General features: G+C 43.2%; 1 protein-coding gene and 1 pseudogene across 1 annotated transcript in view; both read right to left on the reverse strand.

Annotated features, from left to right (window-relative positions):
* Nucleotides 1-26,011, reverse strand: part of LOC126480807 (unc-112-related protein-like) — a 606,017-nt gene that overhangs the window by 528,275 nt on the left and 51,731 nt on the right. The window lies entirely within an intron of this gene.
* LOC126482984 (5S ribosomal RNA) lies at nucleotides 18,445-18,562 on the reverse strand (annotated as a pseudogene).

Here is a 26,011-nt window from a genome sequence, read left to right on the forward strand (position 1 = left end):
GTTGTCATGCTCGTGTAAGGAGGAGAAATGCGTACAATCATGTTTCCGACTTTGATAAAGGTCGGCTTGTAGCCTATCGCGATTGCGGTTTATCGTATCGCGGCATTGCTGCTCGCGTTGGTCGAGATACAAAGACTGTTACCAGAACATGGAACCGGTGAGGGTAATACGGAACGCCGTGCTGGATCCCAACGGCCTCGTATCTCTAGCACACGAGATGACAGGCATCTTATCCGCATGGCTGTAACGGATCGTGCAGGCACGTCTAGATCCCTGAGTCGACAGATGGGGACGTTTGCAAGACAACAACCATCTGCACGAACGGTTCGACGACGTTTGTAGCAGCATGGACTATCCGCCGTGGCTGCGATTATCCTTCACGCTGCATCACAGACAGGAGCGCCTGCGATGGTGTACTCAACGACGAACCTGGGTGCACGAATGGCAAGACGTCATTTTTTCGGATGAATCCAGGTTCTGTTTACAGCATCATGATCGTCGCATCCGTGTTTGGCGACATCGCAGTGATGTTTGGCGATATCGCGGTGAACGCACATTGGAAGCGTGTATTCGTCATCGCCGTACTGGCGTATCATCTGGCGTGATGGTATGGGGTGCCATTGATTACACGTCTCGGTCACCTCTTGTTCGCATTGACGACACTTCGAACAGTGGACGTTACATTTCAGATGTGTTACAACCCGTGGCTCTACCCTTCATTCGATCCCTGCGAAACCCTACATTTCAGCAGGATAATGCAGCACGACCGCATGTTGCAGTTCCCGTAGCGGGCTTTCTGGATACAGAAAATGTTCGACTGCTGCCCTGGCCAGCACATTCTCCAGATCTCTCACCAGTTGAAAACGTCTGGTCAATGGTGGCGGAGCAACTGACTCGTCACAATACGCCAGTCACTACTCTTGATGAACTGTGGCATCGTGTTGAAGCTGCATTGGCAGCTGTACCTGTACACGCCATCCAAGCTCTGTTTGAATCAATGCCCAGGCGTATCAAGGCCGTTATTACGGCCAGAGGTGGTTGTTCCGGGTACCTATATCTCAGGATTTATTCTCCCAAATTGCGTGAAAATGTAATTACATGTGAGTTCTAGTATAATATATTTGTCCAATGAATGCCCGTTTATCATCTGCATTTCTTCTTGGTGTAGCAATTTTAATGGCCCGTGGTGTAACTGTACCAACAGTCGGTAGCCGACGTTAGAACGTGTCTGTCTGGCTAACTTCATATCAGTTGTACACTGGTTGTAGCCTGGTGTGCTGCACGATATCCCATACGAGTTCGAGAGGTTGACATCCGCCGTGTACAGAGTCTCGAAAATCGACTAGGATTCGTCACAAGGTAATGCGGCACAATTCCGTTATAACTTATTTGAATGCCACAACCGTGCTAGCACTTAAGTTGTTTCCTTTTATTTTCAGATGGCCGGCTCCGATCTTCCATGACGTCATCTTCCGATCTTACATTCTTTGATGCCCGTTGGCGTGGAGCAGGTCCATCTGTGCAAGCGTGGAGAACACTTCTCCAGTGTTCTCCATGTCAACGGTTACTACTGTCTCAGGGAATGTAAGACCTGACACGGTGTCCCACTGCGGGCTGTTAACGAAGGTGCAATAAGTTCACAGATATGTGAGTGGCTCGAAGACTTCTTAAATAATATAGCCCAGTATGTCGTACTCGACGGCGAGTGTTCATCGGAGACAAGTAGTGCCCCAGGGAAGTGTGAGAGGACCGCTGTTGCTCTCTGTATACATAAACGATTTGGCGGACAGTGTGGGTGGCAACCTCGTGTACGGTGAGGTGTCGAATTTTGGGGAATATACAAGACGACTTACACAAAATTTCCAGTTTTTGTGATGGATGGCAGCTACCTCTAAATGTGGAAAAGTGCAAGTTAATGCGGATGAGTAGGAAGAATAAACCTGCAATGTTCGGATACAGCATTAGTAGTGTCCAGCCTGACACACTCAAGTCCTTTTAAATATCTGGGCGTAACGTTGCAAAGCGATATGAGGTACAACGAGTATGTGAAAACTGTTGTAGGGGAGGCAAATGGTCGACTTCGGTTTATTGGAAGAATTTCAGGAAAGAGTGGTTCACCTGTAAAGCAAACCGCATGTAGGAAGATGGCGCGATCCATTCTTGAGTACTGCTCGACTGTCTCGGATCCGTACCAGGACAGATTGAAGGACGACAAAGAAGCAATTCAGAGGAGGATTGCTAGATTTGTTACCGGTAGGTTCGAACAAAACGTAAGTGTTGCGGGAATGCTTCGCGAACTCAAGTGGGAATCCCTGGAGGGAAGGTTGTCTAAATATTCTCGACAGATAATATTTAGACAACCAGCATTTGAAGCTGACTGCCGAACCATTCTGCTGCCGTCAACATACATCGCGGGTAAGGGCAACGAAGATAAGATGCGAGAAATTGGGGCTCATACGGACGCGTACAGATAGTCGTTTTTCCGTAGCTCTATTTCCGAGTGGAACAGGAAATGACAAGTAATGGCACAGAGTACCCTCCGCCATGCACCTTACGGTGGCTTGCGCACTATCTGTGTAGATGTAGGTGCAGAAGTAGATCTGAAGATGATCTCTGGAAAATTCAAACCAGTCATCTAAAAATAAAAATAAACAACTATAATGCGACCAGTACTGTATGTATTGAAATAAGTTGTAACATTAACAAATCTCTATTTCACCTGGAACAATGTTCCAAAAATTTTTAAATTACGCTTCTGCTCGTTTTTCAGAAAGAACAACACAATGCGCTTGCAATCTCACCGGATTTACGTACGTATCTGAGAATCGCCATTTCGGGGCGAGTAACTAGCATAACGTAAAGTGTAACAGCAGACACGAGTCAAAGTTTATCTTTGATACTATAGATACGGTCCTCTATCAGCAGCACCCAGCACAGCCCTGCATCCGTGTGGTTATCCACCACGCGCTTCGCACGCACGCGCACGCGGAGTCACGCATCCGGAGTCGCGTCACGCACCAACACACCGAGGCCCGCGCAACACGCGGCCGTTGCGCACCGATTGGCGAGTGGGCCTGCCGCGAGGCTAACACGGTTGAGTTATTACCGCACGCTGGTCAAGGCACGCATGACGTCGCTATGACGTATACACGCTGTATCGAAGACGATAGAGGTCGCCTACCGACTTTTGTGATCGTTCGAAACGCTAAATTGTGTCTGATTTTGTTCATAATAAATGGTCCTTCTTTGAGAGCCTGAGACTGTGGAAACAATGGGTTTGTTTATAAATAACTTGTTTATAAATAACTTCGGCTACCAGTTCACGACATTTTTTAATATTCTACATGACGCTTTCCGCGAAATAATTCCCATTTACAAGTGTGTATTTCTTTGTACTATTCCATTTTTCCGTAATGTTTTCGATGTGTGAAGTTCTGCTTTCTTTTGTTGACATCACTGCAATATATAAAGAAGCGCTTTTTTTTGTTAGCTATCGATTTTTATACGTAGTGGCAAAATATGGAAGAACTTGTTCTTACTCAACTGTGGTAGCCAGTTTTAAAGACGAATCAAAGGAGCAGCTTCAATTGGCATTTTCACTGCAATTTTGGAAGCCATTCTTGTCTTTATTTTCTTTAAAAGTGTGAAGATGCCAACATCGGGAAAAAAAGAGCTCACAGTACGACTGTAAATATTAAATTTCGAAGTCAAAGAATCAAGGTCACAGTGGCTCAGTCAGTGAAACGCAGTTATATGGTGACAGAAGTCTCCTGTTCGAAACTACTGAGGGAAAACTTTTTTTATGCCAAAATTGCAAGTAGCAGTGTGGTACGGAGTCCACATTAAACTCAGTAGGGAATTACCTTCATAAAAAATTTAGTTGTTAAAATTAAAGACTGAAATGTCTAACGGCAAAGCATATGTTTCATGTTGTCGACCACTTACACACATCACATCAGTAAAATGCAAATTTTGTTAACATTACTTATCACGGTGCTACAAGCTTAGGGCATGACTAATGACAAGTATGTAAGAAAAGTAGTGTGACGTGACACACAAAATATAGATGTAGAAGTGTATAGCATGCTATAGATTATTTTTTCAGTTAGTCAAATGGTTCAAATGACTCTGAGCACTATGGGACTTAACATCTTAGGTCATCAGTCCCCTAGACTTAGAACTACTTAAACCTAACTAACCTACGGACATCACACACGTCCACGCCCGAGGCAGGATTCGGACCTGCGAGCGCAGCAGCAGCGCGGCTCCGGACTGAAGCGCCTAGAACCGCTCGGCCACAGCGGCCGGCTCAGATAGTCGCAGATTTGTTTGATCCGTGGGAGAGTGTGACAGAGAAACTGGAGAAACTGATTTGATAGAGTCTTGAACATAGACGTAAACTATCCCGAGAAAGCGTACTAACAAAGTTTCAAGAACCGACTTTCAATGATAATGTAGAGATATACTACAATCCCCTACGTATCACTCACTAAGGGTCCTGAAGATAAGATTAGAATAATTACAGTACGTACAAAGGCATTCAAATAATAATACTTTCTGCGCTCCATACGTCAATGGAAGACAAAGAAACCCTAATAACTGGTACAATGGGACGTACCCCTCCCATGGACTTCACGGTGGTTTGCAAAGTATAGACGTAGATTTAATTATACCTTCATCCCATTTTACTCGAAATGGAATTGTTAAATCCAGTATTCATCATCATTTGGAAATTGCACTGAAAGTACTGGAAATTTTAAAATGTGTTGAAAATGAGTAATGTTAGCAAAACTTTGCATTTTACTAACGATTTAAAGAACCATTTGCAAATATTATCAGTATGGTCACTTGAAGCTGGTATTCGAGAAAAGCTCTTTGGTCAACTATATTCAGCGAAAATGCTCTACCTATCCTGTAGACAGAAACGAGATGAGAAATTTAGCATTAGATGTGACTGGCGGCTTCCCTGATGTCTCACGGCACGTAATTGGTTGACGATATGGAGGGTATAATTTGGTGTTTGACACTTAAGTCTTTTAATTTTAACAGCTGAATAATTTCTGAAGGTAGTTCCCTTCTTTCGTTGGGTTTAACGTAGACTCCGTTCCACGCTGCTACTCGGCGGCAAGTTCCGTCACTGTCACCGTATAACTGCATCTAACTGACCTCTTCATTTACTTACTTAGCCGTAACGTCGGCAGTTCTGTCACCCAACATCAGCAATTAACTAACTCTTTTTTCTATTTGTTCCTTACCACTTCTTTTCAACCTGGGATCATGTGGTTACATTTTTATCTATATATAATTTGATTAGCAGTAACCAAAGAGGAACAATAGCGAAATGTGTTTACAGTGTAATGTGCTTTGCAAGGAAAGGAACGGGAGAGGAGAAACGACGGGGGCTGGCTGTACGTCCCTCCATAGGCGGAGCCCGAGGGCAGGGAGGGCAGATCCAGCAACTGAGGCGCGGCCCCTGCACTGTAGTGCTTAGAGCCATTTGAACCATTTTTGAACCAGTAACGCTACATTTCTCCGCTCTGCATTAACGGGTACGTTCGTCGTAAGTCCCACACTGATTTCTGCTGTTATGTCACGCAGTGTTGCATGTCTTTTAACACCGACAACTTAACGCAAACGGCGCTGCGCTCGGTAGTTAAGTGAAGATCGTCGGCCACTGCGTTGTCCGTGGTGAGAGGTAGTGGACACTCTTGACACTGTGGATCTCGGAATACTGAGTCCCCTAACGATTTCCGTAACGATACGTCTGTATTCAGATACCACTGCGGACAACATGTCAAATCAGTTGTCCAGATGCGCGCTTTATTTAACTACACAATGAAAAAAATTTCTTGAAGACATGATCCCATATCACGTTGTTAAAAGTATTACGCCATGCCAAGTCTCCCTGGAACACGACAACCGGTGCGCCAAGTTCTCCGCACCGACAGCGCTTCTTTCGCTGAGGCGTTGTCTAGAGGCGAGCTCCCGCTTGCGGGTCGTACACCTTCGCCGCAGAAAGACTGCGAATTCACTTATTAATTTTGTGGGTGTGAAGCTTTTCCTCTCAGAAAAGACATAAAGAGGGCAAATCCATGAAAACAATTATCTGATGAAAGGTGCAAATTTAATTACACATTAGCTATTGGAAGGACGTCTGTAAAATGCTCTTTTGGTCGGGTAAGATGGAGCTAAATGAATCATTTCGACTTTTTGAGCTCGAAAAGAGTAGTATAACCGCTAAGAAAGTCTACGTGTTCCATCCAGTCACTCGTTATCCAGTGTGCTGTGGCAGCTGAAGACAGCAAAAGGACAGCGCGAGTTTTAAAATTTCGCATTGAAGATATCGTTCACGCAGGAGAATTCTGCATACATACAGTCGTTTAACCATCTCACAGAGTCCCGTATGGACGACAGAGTAATAAGCATCCGTGGCGTAGAGAAACAAGTGAAAGAGCTGAGCCGGCCGGAGTGGCCGTGATGTTCTAGGCGCTACAGTCTGGAACCGAGCGACCGCTACGGTCGCAGGTTCGAATCCTGCCTCGGGCATGGATGTGTGTGATGTCCTTAGGTTAGTTAGGTTTAATTAGTTCTAAGTTCTAGGCGACTGATGACCTGGAAGTTGAGTCGCATACTGCTCAGAGCCATTTTGAAAGAGCTGAAAACAAGTAAGTCGCCAGGTCCACATGGAATCCAAATTCAGTTTTACTAACACTATCCACTTAGGTTGTATTTATGCCCAGCGCAAAATACCAAGCGACTGGAAAGAGTGTTGGCGACTACTGTATATGAAAAGGGTAAAAGAACGGATCCACGACATTATAGACTATGACACTTAACATCGGTTTGCAGAAGAATTCTGGAATGTATTCAGAGTTCAAATATAAAAAAAAATTCTAGAGACCGAAAAGCTTATGTCCACGAATCGGCAAGGTTTTAGCATCGCTCGTGTGGATCTCAGCTAGCCCTTTTCTCACACAATATACTCAGAAATATGGATAAAGAACATGAGGCAGACTCCATATTCCTAGATTTCCGGAAAGCATTTGAGACGGTGCCCCATTGCAGGCTGTTAATGGAGGTCCGAGCATACGGAATAGGTTCCCAGATATGTGAGTGGCTGGAAGAGTTCTTAAGTAACAGAATCCCGTACTATCGGGAGTGCACCAGTGCTGTTGTCCTCTGTATACACAAATGATGTCGAGGACGGGATGAGCAGCAGTCTGCTGATGATGACGTGGTCTACTGGACGGTGTCGAAGGTGAGTGAGTGACTGTAGGAGGATACAAGATGGCTTAGACAACATTTGTAGATCGCACGATGAATGGCAGCTGGATCTAAATGTAGAGAAATGTAAGTTAATGCAGATGAGTAGCAAGAACAAACCCGCGATGTTCGGGTACAGCATTACTAGTGTCCACGGCGTGTAAATATCTGGGGATGTCATCCCTGGGCATATCGTTGCAATGCGATATGAGGCGGAACGAGTAAGTGAGAACTGTGCTAGAGAAGGCGAACGGCCGACTTCGGTTTACTGGGAGAATTTTAGGTAAGTCTGGTTCATCTGTAAAGGGCGACAGTGCGACCACGTCTTCAGCACTGCTCGGGTGTTTCGCATTCGCACCAGGTTTGATTCACGGAAGACATCACAGCAGCCAGACCTGTTACCGGTAGGTTCCAATAACACTCAAGTGTTGCGGCGATGCTTCGATAATTGAAATGGGAATCCCTGGGAGGAAGGCGACATTCTATTCGACGAACATTACTGACAAAATTTAGAGAACGAGCATTTGAAGGTGACTCCAGAGCGATCCTACTGCCTCGAGTGTACGTCTCGAGTAAGGACCACGAAAATGCAAGAAATTAGGGCTCATACGGAGGCGTATCGGCAGTCGTTTTTCCCTCGCTCTGTCTGCAAGTGGAACAGGAAAGAAAGTGACGATTAGTGGTGTAGAATGCCCTCCGCCACGCACCATACGGTGGCTTGCGGAGTATATGTGTTGATGTAAATGTAAATATTTTACTACTCATGTTAAATTGGTGAATAAATAGTCCTCATAAATTTTGCTTGGCAAAGCCACATTAGCTTCAAGATCTATTCGCCTTCGACGTACATATCAAAATTTAAAATGAGGAAACAACCGAAAATTGAAAACTTGTGGGGCTATTTGAATCATAAATGCGGCTACGTTAATCATTGTAAACTGTTATTCAATCACCACCAACTGTCATTCATTTTCAGAGTACAGACTAGCCGCCCGTTTTTCAAGGAGTTCCTTGCGGGGTGGGGAAGTACCTATGTACTTAAAAAACAATATTACACATGTGTCCATAGACGTATCACGGCACTGCACTGAACAGATATTTGAATCTTGTGCAGGGGCAGTTGAATTTAATGAAACAAAACTTCTAATTGTTGTTGTTTATAGGTCCCCTAACTCTGACTTCAGATCATTTCTGCTCAAGCTAGATTCACTTTGTAGGAAGTGACAGAAATTAGTTATATGCGGTGACTTCAAAATTTTGTGTATGATGGTGCAAGAAAAAGGATGTTGGTAGATCTCCTAAATTCATACAATCTGATGCAGACTGTGTTTTTTCCAACTAGGGTGCACAGCCATAGACAACATTTTTATTCATTCTTCATTACTAGATGGACATCCTGTTACTAAAAGGGTAAATGGCCTTTCTGACCATGATGCACAAATTTTAACACTAAAAGGCTTTTGTAGTCAAACAAACGTCACATATAGTTACAAACTATGTAAGTTAATCCAACAGCAATAGAGAGTTTTTGAAACCTTGTCAAGGAAGAAGAGTGGCAGGATGTTTATAGTGGCGATAACATATAATGTTTTCCTTAACACATTTCTCATGCTCTTTGAGGGTTTATTTCCATTAAAACGTTCTCAACGGGGTACCAGCAGTAGCAGCCAGCCCGTGTAGCTGACTAGTGGGATAAGAACATCGTGTAGAACAAAGCGGGAATTATACCAAAATTTTAGAAGTACTCACAGTGAAGCTACTGTAGCCCATTACAGACAGTATTGCAAGGTGCTTAAAATGTTATTAGGAAAGCAAAGAGTATGTGGTATGCAAACAGAATAGCAAATATGATAAAATTAAAACCATACGGTCAGTTGTGAAGGAAGTGTCTTGTCAGCAGCACAAGATCGACGACGTAAAGTCAGTTCGTAGTAAAAATATTTCTGTTACTGATAAATCAGATATATGTACAGTATTTAACAACCATTTTCTGAGCACTGCTGGTGAATCAAATAAAAATTCAGTTTCTGCAGGGAATCATATAACTTTCTTGCAAATGCCTTTCCGAGATTGATGTCTGAAATACTCCTCTGTAATACAGACAAGGGGGAGATTGAGTCAATAATTAAATCACTGAAGACTAAGGACTCTCATGGTTATGATGGAGTGCCTAGCAGAATATTAAAGTACTGTGCTGCACATGTTAGCCCTGTATTTAGCCATATTTGTAATTTTTTCCTTTAGGAATGGTCAGTTTCCTGAGCGATTAAAGTACTCAGTAGTAAACCCGCTTTATAAAAAGGGAGAAAGGGATAATGCAGATAATTTTAGGCCTATTTCAATGCCATCAGTTTTTGCTAAAGTTATTGAAAAGGCTGTATGTGAAAGGATAAATTGATCATTTTATATCACACGATTTGGTATCAAATGTACAGTTCGTATTTAGAAGCCGTTTACCAACTGAAAATTCTATATACTCTTTTCTCTGTGAGATAGTGGATGGGTTAAACAAAAGTTTTCGAACGATAGGCATATTTTTTGATTTAACTAAGGCATTTGATCACAAAATATTGTTCCAGAAGTTGGACCATTACAAAATACGGAGAGTAGCTCACATTTGGTTCACCTCTTACTTTAGCAACCGACAGCAAAAGGTCATTACTCATGATGTTGAGAATGGTATGATGTAGGGTCTGAGTGGGGTACAGTCAAGTGGTGGGGGTGCCCCAGGGATCAGTGTTGGGGCCACTCCTGTTCCTTATTTATATAAATATATGCCCTCTAGTGTTACGTGTAATTCTAAAATATTTCTGTTTGCTGATGACACTAGCTTGGTAGTAAAGGATGTTGTGTGCAACATTGGTTCGGTTTCAAATAGTGCAGTTCACGACATAACTTCATGGCTTGTCGAAAATAAACGCTAAATCACAGTAAGACTCAGGTTTTACAGTTTCTAACACACAATTCAACAAAACCTGACGTTTTAATTTCACAGAATGGGCATATGATTAGTGAAACTGAACAGTTCAAATTTCTAGGTATTCAGATAGATAGTAAACTGTCGTGGAAAGCCCACGTTCAGGATCTTGTTCAAAGACTTAATGCTGCAATTTTTACTGCAGTGAGTGGTCGTTCGACGCGTAAATTAGTCTACTTTGTTTAGTTTCATTCGCTTATGTCGTAAGGTATTACTTTTGGGGTAGCTTTTCCCATTCTGAAAGGATATCTTTAGCGCAGTGGTGTAAGTTCACGAACCTCTTGTCGACCCCTGCTCACGAGTCGGGATATTTTGACATTGGCCTCTCAACATATATATATATATATATATATATATATATATATATATATATATATATATATATATATATATATAACAAGAAATGACAGTAAGGAATATATATTATATATATATTCCTTACTGTCATTTCTTGTTAACAATATCAGCTTATTGCCAAGAATAAGCGGCTTTCACTCAGTTAATACTCGGCTGAAATGAAACCTGCATTTGGATTGTACTTCCTTAACTCTTGTGCAGAAAGGTGTGCAGTATACTGCTGCATCCATTTTCAATAAGCTTTCACTCGAATTCAAAAATCTTAGCAGTAATCCACGCACTTTCAAATCGAAACTGAAGAGTTTCCTTATGGGTCACTCCTATTTTGTCGAGGAGTTCCTTATATTGTTGATAGCGTTTACTTAAACTTATGGATTTACTTTTTTCGGGTTCATAAACCATTTATTTTTATCTGTTATTACTTTTATGTTGTAATTTCATGTACTGACACGTTCCATGACAGAGATTTGCTCCTCAATTTAGTCCTACGGAACTTGACGCGTAAATGAAAATAAAAATTATACACAATATAGGAGATTACACTTTACAGTTGTTCCAGTAGTTGTTAGAAACTGAAAAATTGTGGGGCTACTTGACTCAAATTCGGCTACGTTAATCATTGTAAACTGTCATTCAATTACACATAATATAAGAGATTACACTTTTCAACTGTTCCGGTAGTTGTTACACGCACTTGATCCATCCCCCTTTCCTCGCAGATCTAGGAATGTAGTATCTAAAGTTGCAGAAACCACAGGATACGTTTTGCTCTCCTGACTCAACTTCTGGTGACGACAAAGCTTGCCCTTCAACATCCAGTGCATTCACCAGTTGCGAATAAGAAAATAAATCTTAGGATTATACTTTCAGATCGTATATTAATTGCTTAAATCTACTGCACTAATGTGCCATCTTAGAATCTAGAAATTAGTGGGAGCTGTCAAAACGAAAATTTCTCTTCCAAGACTTAGTTGTACTGGTGAAGTAGAGTGTGAGCTGAATTTTTCTCTCTTCTCGCACGTGTAGTACCTGTGGTTTTCGTTGGGTTTGGCAAAACGGAAGCAAACGATGAATATGATGTTGCTGAGCTCTGACGTTCCGATTTTCTTGGGGCATGGGAAGGCGTTGCAGGGCCTGGCTTCACTTCTGATTGTGTGTCACCAGAGCGGGAGTCACCTTTCAGGAATGTGGACGGAGAAACGAATTCATGTTGACGGGGACGATTCCCGTCTACTCAGATCCCTTCACAGCATTTCCGCCGGCCGGAGTGGCCGAGCGGTTCTAGGCGCTACAGTCTGGAACCGCGCGACCGCTACGGTCGCAGGTTCGAATCCTGCCTCGGGCATGGATGTGTGTGATGTCCTTAGGTTAGTTAGGTTTGAGTAGTTCTAAGTTCTAGGGGACTGATGACCTCAGAAGTTAAGTCTGTCTAATTAGGCTACATGAATACTTCAATAAAGGAGAAATAATGCATATCATATTCCGACTTAGAGAACCCCACGAAGGATGAACTGCGTAGCCCTAGTCATTATTTTTTAAATGTCAGCAGTTGCTCAAATTTATAACCGACGTCACTAGTCGTACTGTTGCCTGACCTGGTGGGGTCTATACAACTGGTAACGGAAATATTTTTAACTAGCATTCATGTATTTCAACAACAGACTTTATTTTAGATGGACTTAAGGGGGTCCAGGCACGTTGCTGCCGCATTCTTAAACAATGTAAAATTAATTCATATGATGCTATCTTTTACCAAAAGCTATTATGAATAAAAACTTGTAGAAAATATGGCTTCTGGATTACACTTTTCTAACCATTTCAACGAAGGAGTTCTGAAAATACTGATTAGTTTTAAGGCATGCACTTCACTAAGATACAGATGCAGTTGCAGGAAGAAAACGTGTAAGAGGAATAACAGTCTATTATTAAACAGACAATTGAGGAATAATCAGGTCAATAATTTACGAAAAGCTCATACTCAGTGTAAAAATAAATTTTTAGTTCGTTCACATAATTATGTTGTTAGAAATCTGTACTAATTCTCATCTCAGCAGTAATCTATGCTTTTTAAATAACTACAATATTCCATTGGAAGGAAATTGTACTTACTCGTAGGTCAACGTAAATAAGAACGTTTGGTATGTTCACTGTAAGGCAAAACACTTCTCTCGTTGTCTACTACCATCCGCCAAAAACTCATTTACGTAACTCAAACCGTTTATGATATATGACGGATGTTACAAATGCTTCACTTAAACTGTATCGTTTGCGTGCGCCATCGGCAGTGATTGCGCTATACACAGGTTGGGAATTATTGAACAACATGAAATAAAATCTTCATACTTCTGAAAGGACGTTCAACCTGCACGTTTGGCCGCGGGACACTATGGGAATCGGTATCCGCAGTTCGGTTTGGTTTAGCGACGAAGCCCACATTCATTTGGATGGGTTTGTCAATAACCAAAACTGGCCCATTTGCGGGAATGAGAATCCGCATTTCGAGATCGAGAAGTATCTTCACCCTCAACGGGTGACTGTGTGGTGTGTAATGTCCAGTCACGGAATAATCGGTGCGATATTCCTCGATGGCACGGTGATTACCGAACGGTACGTGAAAATTTTGCAAGATGCTTTCATCCTCACTGTCCAAAGTGACCCTGATTTCGACAAGATGTGGTTCATGCAAGACGGAGCTCGATTCCATCGAAGCAGGAGAGTGTTTGGTGTCCTGGAGCAGCACTTTGGGGACCGCGTTCTGACTCTGGTACGCAGAGGCCACTGGCATGGGCCTCGATTGGTCATCATATTCTCGGCATCCGAAGACATGCGACTCCTTTTTGTGGGGCTATATTAAAGACAATGTGTACAGTAATAACCCCAAAAACATTGCTGAGCTGAAAATCGCCATTCAGGAGGTCATCGACAGCATCAATATCCTGACACTTCAGCGGGTCAGGCAGAATTTCGCTATTCGCCTGCGCCAGATCATCACCAATGATGGCAGGCATAATGAACAAGTCATAACCTAAATCCGAATATCTGTACTGACGTTTACATGTTTAATAAAGTATGTGCACGCCGTAGTTGTAACTAATCTAAGTTTTTTTTTTCAGATACTTCATTAATTGTCACCCTGTAAAATCTATTTCCTCGAGACTTGAGACGTATGTACAGATCTCGTCTCAAGTTTAAGGAAGAATTCCATGTTGGATAGATTTTGTGTGCAGGAATGTATGACCTTGCATGCACGAAACGCCAACTCATGGCGACCGCTGTTTTTCACTGCGAACCCTTCGAATTTTGGACAATACCTTAGCTTACGTGGGAGTATGAGGATAACTATGACCACTAATGACATGGAAGGCAGTTCACCGTGAAGCTCACTAATGAGGCTACGAGGTGCAAGAGGAACGAGGCAAGTGGACGGACACGGCGGGGGGGGGGACCGGCCTGCACTGACAGCCCTTCTGCGTTGCCGCGCACGTGCCAGGTTGTCTCGCGCGGGTTCTGCACTGCCCATGTCGAGCGAGTTACTCCCTTATCTCTGTTCCCTGCACAAGCAAATGAATTGGCACAGTAAATCAAGAATCAAACTAAGAATAGCCATTCCCCTGTTTCTAAGCGAGATTTTCGTCAGTTTCAGCCTGCTTCTGACGCAAAAGCCGGAGATGGTGATCCCCCGTCAGAGGTTCCCAGCGGGGACTCCCTCTGCGTTAGGTATCTGGAGTCGCTATTCCACCTCAGTGTGTATGGGTAGAGACTGAAAACTATTTGAAAAAAAAACTGTATATTTCAGTAAGAACGAAGTGGAGTATGTGAAGGGCTTTTTAGAAATGAAATAACAATATAAAAATCTTCAGAGGAGAAAAATATGATACCTTTACGTGTTGTTGTTGTGGTCTTCAGTCTTGAGACTGGTTTGATGCAGCTCTCCATGCTACTCTATACTGTGCAAGCTGCTTCATCTCCCAGTACGTACTGCAGCCTACATCCTTCTGAATCTGCTTAGTGTATTCATCTCTTTACGATTTTTACCCTCCACTCTGCCCTCCAATAATAAATTGGTGATCCCTCGATGCCTCAGAACATGTCCTACCAACCGATCCCTTCTTCTAGTCAAGTTGTGCCACAAACTCCTCTTCTCCCCAATCCTATTCATTACCTCCTCATTAGTTATGTGATCTACCCATCTAAGCTTCAGCATTCTTCTGTAGCACCACATTTCGAAAGCTTCTATTCTCTTCTTGTCCAAACTAGTTATCGTCCATGTTTCACTTCCATACATGGCTACACTCCATACATATAGTTTCAGAAACGACTTCCTGACGCTTAAATCTATACTCGAGGTTAACAAATTTCTCTTCTTCAGAAACGCTTTCCTTGCCATTGCCAGTCTACATTTTATATCCTCTCTACTTCGACCATCATCAGGTATTTTGCTCCCCAAATAGCAAAACTCCTTTACTACTTTAAGTGTCTCATTTCCTAATCTAACTCCCTCAGCATCACCCGACTTAATTCGCCTACATTCCGTTATCCTCGTTATCCTTTACGTAAGCAAGTAATTTCTAACAGAAACTTAGTGTAAGTCTAGGTTTACTCACATATGTAGTGGGAACGGTTTTTTCGTCCTGTTTCAGTCAGAAAGCCCCCAGAGTGCGAATCAGACGTCTTACCTAGTCAAAGACAGAAAGAAATTTCCATTAGAAGAAATGCAAATTGTTAAAAATCATGCACATATTCATCTTTTGGTGGTGTAGTGACATTAGTAACTATGTATAGGTTGAAACTTCCTGGTAGATTAAAACTGTGTGCCGGACCGAGACTCGAACTCGGGACCTTTGCCTTTCGCGGGCAAGTGCTCTACCAACTGAGCTACCCAAGCACGACTCACGCCCCGTCCTCACAGTCCCGAGTTCGGGTATCGGACCGGCACACAGTATTAATCTGCCAGGAAGTTTCATATCAGCGCACACTCCGCTGCAGAGTGAAAATCTCATTCTGGATACGTATAGGTTATTCTGATTTTTTGCTGTTGACAGAGAGGTAAAAGATTCGTGTTACGGAAGTCAGAGTCACGCAATGACTACTGGTATAAGGGTGCCTCTCTATTACAGCGACACGGCAGCAGCGTGACCGGGCTCCTCGCCGTCGTCTGGAATATCCATATACCTGGACTTCGAGGACAGCGTTCTCTTTTAACATTGAAGAATACGTACAGCCCTACTCCATGTTGAGTTGTCACATGACAGAGCCGCACGCGCGGCTGCGATATGACGTAGCAGCCAGCGCAGAACATGTTGTCGTTTCTGAAACACTGTAGGGCGGAAAAAAAAATTCTAATTTCCCCTGTGTCTGGTGAAGCAAACGTCCGATTTTCTGGGACATGGCACACAGCCACTAGTCAACGCTCTAGAAGACAACGACATGGTAAACGGCTGCTCACGGTCACGGTATCTGCAAACACCAGGCCCCAATTAAACAGCAAAATCACCCGGCCGCTCGCGTTCATCGGTGAATGGTGCACGAACAACAAACTCACAACAGCAAGTAACAAAATTATTTTCCTATTTCTCAGAGGCCCATTGAAAAGAAATCAAATTGTAAAGTTAAACAACGTATGTATAAAAAAGAAAGCTATGACAACATTTCCCGGCAATTATACTGACGAACATTTACACTTTGACGAACATGCCAGACTAATAATTAACAAAAGACGAAATTCATGCAGAAACTTACGTGACTGAACACTATAAGGTACAAACTACCCGTACAGAAAGTGAGGAGACATTACACAGCACTTTTTGAGTCAATAAGTTGTTTCGCGGCTAGTGCTTGGGCACATCCACAACGCTTAGGTACGCATAAAACCGTTGTGAGGTGCGGCCAGAGGAGTGCTCTACGCACAATCCCGGGGCTTTCGCCACGACCACTGTGTGTGCTACTGAGAGTTTCCCCTATAAATATTACAATTCCTCACACAGCAGCGGCCCACTGGTTGAAAAGCAGAAGACGCGGCAAAATAACACAAATAACTGGACGAGACATAACCGACATACGGAAATTAAACAAGGAGAACTGACGCGTGAAGACGGAATGGGACACAACTGATAAGGGAAGGCGGGTCTACACGAACGAAGACAGAATTTGGGGAGCCAAGACATAGGACAGTTAATACATAAACAACATTACAGACCAAGTATCGCGAGCACTACATACGAACAGGAGAACCCATACGCTAGAATAAAACAGCCTGCTCATCTGACATATCGGCAGTACATGGTAAACGACACAGGTATAAACACAGACACTGAATCAGATGCTGAATCACACACAGGAAGTGAACACGAGATACAAATACAAACATGGTAAACTTAAGCTAAGATTCTCCAACATTAAATGTAATCAGTCTGAAAATGTAACTGTCTATGTAGCTGGTTCTTACAGCATTTCATAACATGTATACTATCTGAAGGTGAGGCATTTTTTTCTTCTTTCGCTGCACCAGGTGTGACTGGCTCGAAGTTTTACCGAGTCCTTGCACCTGATTATGAAATATTAAATCAACTCCCAATCTCCAGTGCTACCTTCAAGTTCGGAAACAGATTGTAACCTAATTAATCAATATATTATGAAAGAGGTATTAATACAGTTAAGACAACATACGTAAAAGATGTATACCAAACACACAGAGGGTATGAAGGCAAGAACTGTCACATCACATCCAAGTCAAACTCGTAGTCATCTCTTATTTCTTCAATCAAGTACAATTTAATTACGTTCCTCTACGATACGAATAACACAGTTGCAGACCCAATAAAGGCACCCAGTGAGTGGCATTACATCAACGCAAAGTGTTTCCTTAGTCTCCCACATTTAAATACAAACCCATATAGGAATGGCTGTCACCAAATTATACATTACTAGCGTTGTTCTGATGTCATTTCTTCAGTCCATCTCCTTTTATAGTCGGTACGTGGCAATATTTCTCGTTGCTACGTTAACTGATTATACGTCCTGCGAGTAGTCTGGCCGCTGTAAAGTCTTTCACATGAGGTGTTTTCCTCTACAATTTACAAAAAATAAGTAAAAGGAATATTTATTCAGATATGTAAATGTATGAAACGTCGCGATTGCTAAGAAATAATGAACATGGTTTATTTAATTATTTTCCACAGAGATACAGCAACGAGGTAGACTTCTTAAGCAGAATATTATGAAAAGGATGGAGTACTACTCACGTACAGCCCAACAGGAAGACTGTCAGACTACTAAGGTTTCGGTCAAAAAGGCTCAACATCTGCTCTATATGGTATCTATCCCTTTCATAATATTATCGGACCCTTGATTTCCCATTGTTTATTTAATTATTATTCTCGTAATGTGGCAGATACATTTAAACCCTCTGTGTACAAATCAATTTAAATTAAATTTCAGTCGGGGAGCCAGAAACGTTCAAAGTTGTAGGGGCGGGTGTTGCATGATGTACGTAATTGGCTGTGTTGTTTAGACGGGTGTTTCGGTGGCAGAATGGTCATTTAAGTGATGTGTTGAAACGAGTGCCCATTTCTGTGAGTGGACTTGTGGCAAGGCTGTGAAAGAAATATCTTCAGAAATGTGTCATATTTTGGGAAATAATTTCAAAAATTGAAAAAAAAAAATACTAAACTCCTCCGGAACAGGCCACGAAGGCTCAACGGTACCGAACGGCCGCCGTGTCATCCTAACCCACAGGCGTCACTGGATGCGGATGTGGAGGGGCATGTGTCAGTTTCCGAGACCGGAGCCGCTGCTTCTCAATCAAGTAGCTTCTCTGTTTGCCTCACAAGAGCTGAGTGTACCCCGCTTGCCAACAGCGCTCGGCAGACCGTACGGTCACCCATCCGAGTGCTAGCTCAGCCCGACAGCGCTTAACTTCGGTGATCTGACGGGAACCGGTGTTACCACTGCGGCAAGGCCTTTGGCTAACTTCACAAATAATTAATCTAAAATAACAAACAATCAAACTCGTAAACGACAGCAGAAACTTGTAAAACAAATGCGGATTCGTGTGTAGTGGCGTGTCTTCTTTTTTAGTTTTTCTTTCCAAATATTTGTTTTCCCATTCTACGTTATATAATTTATAAAGTCTCTGAAACAGTTCAAAGATTTGTACAAATAAACGGCCAAGAGCAAAATAACACATGATACAGCAAGTGAAAGACAAACCCCCATGTTCTTTTTTTTAAGTGAATGTCCTGCGTGTCCATCCTTCGTTACACGACACGGGTCTGATCGGTGCTGCTGTTCTGCCCATACCCAATGCAGCACATCAGGAGAGGCGGTACGACAGCACAGTGCGGCAGGTTTTGCGACAGAGGCGGAACACGGACGCCGCTCCCGGGAGAGAAACACGGCAGCGCGCCGGGCGCGGCAGCCGCCGTTTGCCACGCGACTAGCGCCAGAGGGTTGCACACGCGGCCGTGCAGGCGTGCAGGGCAGGAGCGCCACGCTGTTTCAGGTTGTGGCACCGGCTGCAGACGCAGCCGGTCGAGGTGGGAGATGCCACTGACAGTCCTCTGGCGCAGAAGGAGGACCCAGAGACTGTCTTGCTGGAAACGGCACAGGACTCGACAACTTTTACGGAATCCCAGACTTTCAAAAATGGCTCAAATGGCTCTGAGGTCATCAGTCCCCTAGAACGTAGAACTACTTAAAGCTAACTAACCGAAGGACATCACACACATCCATGGCCGAGGCAGGATCCGAACCTGCGACCGTAGCGGTCCTGTGGTTCCAGACTGAATCGCCTAGAACCGCTCGGTCATCCTGGCCGGCTCCCGGACTTGTCCAACAGTTGCACATGGAATCCCTCCCTCTCTCTCTCCCATTCGTGTATGTTGTTTCAGTTGACCTTTCCGAAAATATAAACAATGGCTTCGTCACTCGAGACTAGTTTTCTGGCGAAATCGTGAGTTTCAAGATGCTTCCGTACATCAATGCAAAATTGCAAGTGGCGTACTTTGTCGTTATGGCTTACAAGTTGCAGGATCCGCAATTTGTACGGCTTGACTCTCGATCACTTATTGTCTTGTTGCAACTCTTGTTCACTCAAGTACGAGCAGCCCTTAGCGGCTCGCCATCTTATTTACAACTATTCATGACGTCGCCTTTCCGGATGAGATTTTTTAAAATGCGACTTGTAAGTACTGCGCCTCTTTCCAGTCAGTACAAACTTTAATTTTATTAATGTATTATATACCTAATATGTTGAGAACAGTTAGTTTAATTCTGAAGACGACGCTCATAGCAGCGTTGAAACCTGGTCAATTTTGACTTAATATTTGTGACCGAGGGCTTATTTGTTCTAATATAATTCTGACACGGTCACTGAACCTTAGCAGCTATGTTCAAAGTTTTACTTATTAAGGATTTTCCACGCTGCTGGACGAGTGACGTGCAATTCTGCACTAGTCTGACGGGTGGGCTGTGTGGGAAACGGCAACATCGACATCACCACGTCCCTCCCACTACCTGCTGTCCTTCCCGACACGGCCAGTCATCCCGAACGTGTTGCATCGTAGAACCAACCATCCTGCCTGAATTTCTTGTACGACTTCACAATGTTGTTGCAAACTGGTGGTGTCTTGGAAACCTTGATACCAAAATCTTTGCACACTCGCTACCGATCTGGAACGGGCAAGGTGGTGCACACGATATGGTTTCTCTGCCTGGATTGCCACGTTCTTCAGCGGCTACGGTCGTTGGCGTCCTGTCTGCGGTATTTCAAACTAACTTGTCAAAATAAAATTGTGAGAAGCTCTCTTCCACTGTACATTTGCTACTTTATGTTTAGACATATACCTACCTGATTTTTAAAATGTTTCATAGAAATTATATTTACTCTGTATTACACGAATATATCCATAATAATCGCGAACTCACTTTATTCCTTCCTTCGGCGTTTCGCTATAGGAGTTAGCCGTTTCCGACCTCTAGAGTTCTCTTTCGTTCCACTCATCCGTCCTAGACGTCCATCTTCCGTTTCTGCCTGTACGTATTTCTTCCGTTTTAACGCTGGCCCTGCGCTCCACCACCTTCCGGACGGCTCGCAGTCTAAAATTTTCCTTGGCCACCAGTGGCCGGTCATTCTCTGTACGTCCCGTACCACTAAAGTGCTCTATTCCTCAAAGTTTTTGTGATGGAGCACGTTTGTCTCCATTCGCCTCCATACCTCGCCATTTCGTATCTTGTCTTGGCTCGTTAACTGCGGGCGTCTTTTTACGTAGTGCTGTCGTAATTTCGTACCTAACTTTGGTAGTTTGAGGCCACCTGTCAGCTCTGTACAGAAATATCCGGTCCGTCAGGCTGTGAAATAATCTTTTCTTAGAGTCGTGCGGAATATTATCATTCCATATTATCCCAAGCAAAGCTTTACTCGCTCTCTTCGCCATTGGTATTCTGTAGCTTGTACCGGAGCTATCTGTTTTTGTTACCAGATATTTGCAGCTTCTGCGGTATTCTCCTTCTCTTTACTCTGCGCCAATTTTCACGTCGTCCTATCCCGTACAAAAGTGAGTCACTGTGGTGATTTCCCGAGCTTGCCGCCACTGCAGGTAGCCTTGTAACTGCAGAACGGCGACCCCACACCCGCGATGGCCAGCTACGGTCGGTGGTGTAGGGCAGAAAACGCACGCAGCGCGCGCGGCCCCGGGCGAGCCGCCGTCTTGGCCACGTGGACGGAGACGCCGGCTGCGGCGGCGGCCACGCCCTCGGCCCTTGGCCCCCGGCCCTCTCCCCCCGCCGCGCCCTCTGCCTCCTGCCCCGCCCTCGCTTCCTCCCTTCGCTTCTGCAGACACTTCCGGCCCAGCAGCAGCAGCTGCTGCTGCTGCCGCCGCTGTTGTTGCGCCGCCGATAACGCGAGAGTGTTCTCCAGCCGCAGGGCTGGACTCGCACGCTCCGCCCTCTGCGACGCGGCGGCTCGAGCCTCGGGCAGCGCCGGCCAGCTGCCACAGGCTGTGAGGTCCGTCCAGGCAGCAGGCGGTCGCGAGGAACGGCCGCTATTAACTGGTTCGGTGCCGAGTCACGTGCTGACATGGGTAACGAACGAAGGAAAAGGACAAAGGCACGGATGTATAGCAGAAACGTGCAGTTGTTAATAGTGCGTTCAGCAGAGCTCACCGGCTGCTTATTCTCCTACCTCTCAGTTTTGTCTCGACGATGAAGCAAATCCAAGTCAAATAATAACTCTGGAATGCACGAAATCCTCCTTTCAAGAGACGGAACTATACATCACTTGAAGAAAAAATAAGTGTCTCTCACCTTTCAAGTATCAACACCGTGATCCATACAGACAATACAACAGCCGTGTACACAAAAGACGTCGATATTTATTCACCACGTTGAAAAGAAAAATGCTATTAAAAATATCTGCACACACTAATAAGCCCAAGCATTATGACCGCTTAAGAGTATGCTAAAACGGCTCGTGAGGCGTTAGATACGTGTAGAAAGACATCCTAACGTCAAATTCGATTTATTCGAGAGTCAATCTGTGTCAATATTTGAAAGTTGCTTTTAAGAGAGCCGTGGATAACTAAGGGGTTTGAAACCTCATTTAAGTGGAAGAGAGAAATTTATAGGAAGGCCAGAGTCAGTCAAGATCCGACATCACTTGCATACCTAAAAATACTGTTCCGTTTAAGGAGAGTCACTAAAATTCCCGGGAGTAAGCATGTCCTGGCAGTTACAAATAATGCGGGCAATAAGATTAAAATGGTATGCGGTGTTTTCATACGGGAGACAGGGCAGCCAGTAAGTGTACAAGATTCCATAAAATTAAATTAAATGACTATCACGTCGCTACATGTAGGCACTTTGCAATGGAGATACCCAGTGCAAAAGCGCCTGTTTACTTTCATACCTCGATCCATCTTACATTAAACTCAAGGTTAGACCAATATTTTGACAAAAAATAGCCAATACCGACCCAGAAAGTTTGACATGCAGAAGTTATCTAGAGAAAATGGTTACAAAATGTGATTGGAAGAAAGAATACCTGTTGTTGCTGCGGTCTTCAGTCCACAGATTGGTTTGATGCATCTCCCCATGCTACCCCATCCCGTGCAAGCTTCTTCATCTCCGAGTAACTACTGCCACCTACATCTTTCTGAATCTGCTTAGTGTATTCATCTCTTGGTCTCCCTCTACGATTTTCACCCTCCACGCTTTTCTCCCATACTAAATTTGTGATCCCTTGATGGCTCAGAACATGACCTACCAATCGATTCGTTCTTTTAGTCAGGTTGTGCCACGAAGTCCTCTTCTCCCCAACTGTATTCAGTACCTCGTCATTAGAATACCTAAATGGTCGAAATACCTTCAAGAAGTCATTATTGAGACTGCAGAAGAAATTATGCCTCTTAAAAAGAAATGGAAAGATGCATGGTGGAATGATGATTGTGAAGAGTTAACGATAAAGAAACAACAAATCTGGAATATCTGGAACTCAAATAAAAATGATAAGAACAGGAAAAAATGATAGAAGCAAGGAAATATTCATAAAAGAGTCTCAAAAAGATCGAAATACAACATACAAAAGGTCATCCAACGTCAAATGAGTCACACTTTGAGCAGAACAACCTAAGAAACTCTCATGTAACATTCAAAAATAGTTTAAAGAACTACACACCACCAAGTTGACAGTTAATGGATCGAAAAACACAGAAGACTGCATATAATAACACTGACAACAGCAAAATACGAGCGTTGCGACTTAAATAGTGGTAACTACTTATTCACAACCGATACAAAACAGTTACATGTTTGCACCTTTTCCTTTAAAGTAGTCACCAGCGTTGTATAGAACCCGTTGCCAGCGATATGGAAGGCGTAGCTGTTCTGTTGATGGTGCGAATGGAGCGGTCTACTTCCTGTCGAATCTCTGGAACAGTTCTGAGGCGAATGCTTCCTTCATTTTCGAAATCAAACCAAAGTCAAAAGGACTAAGTTCGGGAAGTATGGTGGATTGTACAGTAATTCCCAGTCCCATCGACCCAACAGAGCAGCCACAGCTGTATGCGCCCGCGCATTGTCCTGCGAAATGATGGGTGGGTTGCGCAGAAAGTGTCGCCGCTTCTTTGGCAAAGCTGGTCGCAGGTGATGCTTCAAAAACGAACAGTAATACTGTGCATTGACGGTCTGCCGTGGAGGAACGTAATGCGTTAGGGGAACACCTTCACAGTCGTACGCGAGAACCACCATAACTTTAGAGCGCTCCATTCGCACCATCAACACAACAGGCTCTGCTAACGGTATACTACGCCTTCCACATCGCTGTCAGCGGGCTCTACACAACGCTCACACTAAGAAAAAGATAGCCATCAAAAACATACGTAAAATGGAAAAGGCCTTCCAAATGACAGACAACATATATACAAACAAAATTTCTCCTTGAAATAAGACACTATCAAACAGCAGTAAGGCCTGAAACACTGTATGTAGTCCACACACATAAACGAACAAGACACTGAAAAACTGGAAAAGTTGAGGGGGAGTTACAGGAACTAGAAGTAATAGTATGGTGGATACAAACTAAGATCAAAAGGAGAACTCTACTTGAAAATGGAAAAGTTAACTCATGTAATGAGAGAAAGGAGACTGCACATATATACTGAATGGATAGTCGCAGACTTACCAAGCAGATCGTCAACTTAGTAAAAAGCTACAAATTCAAACACATGGCTCACCGAAATTGACAAATATATGAGAAAGACAAGAAGGAGAATGGACAGAATAAATAACAGAAGAGAAGCAACACAAAAGGTAGGACTTCGGGAAAGAAAGTGGTCTGCAAACGGAAGAAAGTGGACGCAGGAAGAAAAGGAACGACACGTTTGAATGATGGAAGAAGTCGTACCCTCCAAAAAGGTTATTCGAATGAATGAATATAAATGACGATGTTGTGACTGATATTCACACCTGCCTAGTAAGCAAGGAGACCAGAATTCAAGTCTCGGCTGTGGTACAAGTTTTAATTCATTCCTTCAGCTTATAACACCATCGTAGATAATTCACAAGTTGCAAGTACTTTTAACAGTCACTTTCTAAACGTAACAACCAATATAGGATTAAATGATTCAGTTGAAGAAGTCATTCCACAAAACTTTGAGTAGCTAGAAGTAACACCAACATCCTTCACTGAAACTAATACAGTTATAAAAATCCTAAAAAATAAAAGCTCATGTGGGGTTGATCGAATTTCAAACAGAATTCTGAAACGTTTCTACTTAAGGAGTAATGCCCTTAGTGATATAGCCAATGCACCAATTGCACAGGGAATCTTTCCAGAAAGATTAAAATATCGTAAGGAATGTGACAAGACAGACTTACACAACTATCATTCCAATTTCCTTCCTGACATCTTTTTCGAAAATATTCGAGAAGGAGACGTACTGAAGAGTAGTCGCTCACTTAAATGGAAAGAAGTTATTTAGCGTATCACAATCTGGATTCCAGAAGGATTGCTCGCCTGACAATACTATTTAGACATTCACTCATCAAATACCACAAGCCTTAAATAATATTTTATCGGCAATGTGTGCTTTTTGTGATCCTTCTAAGGCGTTTAATTATCTAAATCATGTTTCTTTCTTGGAATAACTCAAGTTTTATGGACTAATGGTTTCACGCACAGCTGCTTTGAATCATACTTAACAAAAAGAAGGTTGTGCTGACAGTCGCAGAAAGAAAATTTTTGTGATTGGAGTCCCACAGGATTCCACTCCTATTCCTTATATATGTGAATGACGTTCCACTTCACATTAAACAAGCACGATCGGTGCTTTCTGTAGACGATACTAGTGTTTTATGATAAATTCCATTACGGAGAAAGAAACAGAACAGTGGTTCTCTGGAAATGGACTCTCCCTAAACTTTGAAAAAACATAGTACGTGCAGTTCTGTACAAGAAGTACAGTCATACTAGCAGCTGATGTAGCACATGAGCGGGAGTCGGTAAGTAGAGTAGAATGCTTTAATTTTTGGGGTGTACATTTTGTTGAAAACTTAAACTGGAAGAGGCATATTACCGAGCTTCTGAAACAACTGAGTTCAGCTACTTTCGCTCTTTGTATAACTACTGATCCTGGAAACATACCTCCTAACTACTTTGCATATTTGCACGCAATAATGTCTTACAGAATAATTTTCTGTGGTATCTCATCGCTTAGAAAGAACGTATTAATTACACAAAAGTGAGCAGTAAAAATAATATGAGGTGTTGACCGACGGACGCCATGTAGTGGAGCAATGCATTTCAACTGCGCCGTCACAATATTCGCTAGTGAAATTCGTCATAAATAATCCACCACAATTTGAAAACAAGAGTGATCTCCATACCTACAATGCTAAAGGGAAAAATGGCCTTTCTTGCAC

This window comes from Schistocerca serialis, chromosome 5, assembly GCF_023864345.2.
Source record: "Schistocerca serialis cubense isolate TAMUIC-IGC-003099 chromosome 5, iqSchSeri2.2, whole genome shotgun sequence".
Lineage (NCBI taxonomy): Eukaryota > Metazoa > Arthropoda > Insecta > Orthoptera > Acrididae > Schistocerca > Schistocerca serialis.